Raw genomic sequence first — 1,639 nt, 5'->3', positions numbered from 1 at the left:
CCACGAATAGTCAGCAGAACCTAGAAGATGAGGCAGACACAGCAGTACTTGAGACGGTGTATTTAATGAAGTAAAAAGTGAAGTTCTTCAGGAAAACATGTAACTCCACAACCTCAAAAGGAATTCCACAAGAACAAAGGTAATCCTCCAAGTCAAAAAAGGTTAATCCACAAGGTGGAAGGTAAAGCACAAAAGCCTCAAAAGATACTCAAAAACAAACAAGAACAAAAAACAGAACTCCACAAGAGAGTCCACCGGGATCAACAAGAGTTCACAGAGAACTAGGGCTGGGTGCTAACATACAAACACAGAGCAAAGAACTGAGGAAAACAAAGGGTTTAAATACAATCAGGGGAAACGAGGCACAGGTGCAAATAATAATGGGGATCAAGGGAAAACAAAAGGTCAAAAGGCACAATGGGGGCATCTAGTGACCAAAAACCGGAACAACCCTGGCCAAATCCTGACACATTCTATGGCAGCCATGTTAGTTCCCCATTAACATGACACGTCAACATTCTATGGCAGCCATGTTAGTTCCCCATTAACATGACACGTCAACATTCTATGGCAGCCATGTTAGTTCCCCATTAACATGACACGTCAACATTCTATGGCAGCCATGTTAGTTCCCCATTAACATGACACGTCAACATTCTATGGCAGCCATGTTAGTTCCCCATTAACATGACACGTCAACATTCTATGGCAGCCATGTTAGTTCCCCATTAACATGACACGTCAACATTCTATGGCAGCCATGTTAGTTCCCCATTAACATGACACGTCAACATTCTATGGCAGCCATGTTAGTTCCCCATTAACATGACACGTCAACATTCTATGGCAGCCATGTTAGTTCCCCATTAACATGACACGTCAACATTCTATGGCAGCCATGTTAGTTCCCCATTAACATGACACGTCAACATTCTATGGCAGCCATGTTAGTTCCCCATTAACATGACACGTCAACATTCTATGGCAGCCATGTTAGTTCCCCATTAACATGACACGTCAACATTCTATGGCAGCCATGTTAGTTCCCCATTAACATGAGTTCACGACACGTCAACATTCTATGGCAGCCATGTTAGTTCCCCATTAACATGACACGTCAACATTCTATGGCAGCCATGTTAGTTCCCCATTAACATGACACGTCAACATTCTATGGCAGCCATGTTAGTTCCCCATTAACATGACACGTCAACATTCTATGGCAGCCATGTTAGTTCCCCATTAACATGACACGTCAACATTCTATGGCAGCCATGTTAGTTCCCCATTAACATGACACGTCAACATTCTATGGCAGCCATGTTAGTTCCCCATTAACATGACACGTCAACATTCTATGGCAGCCATGTTAGTTCCCCACATGACACGTCAACATTCTATGGCAGCCATGTTAGTTCCCCATTAACATGACACGTCAACATTCTATGGCAGCCATGTTAGTTCTCCATTAACATGACACGTCAACATTCTATGGCAGCCATGTTAGTTCCCATTAACATGACACGTCAACATTCTATGGCAGCCATGTTAGTTCCCCATTAACATGACACGTCAACATTCTATGGCAGCCATGTTAGTTCCCCATTAACATGACACGTCAACATTCTATGGCAGCCAT

Source organism: Oncorhynchus gorbuscha, linkage group LG23 (assembly GCF_021184085.1).
Source record: "Oncorhynchus gorbuscha isolate QuinsamMale2020 ecotype Even-year linkage group LG23, OgorEven_v1.0, whole genome shotgun sequence".
Taxonomy (NCBI): domain Eukaryota; kingdom Metazoa; phylum Chordata; class Actinopteri; order Salmoniformes; family Salmonidae; genus Oncorhynchus; species Oncorhynchus gorbuscha.
This window is presented reverse-complemented; position numbering follows the sequence as displayed.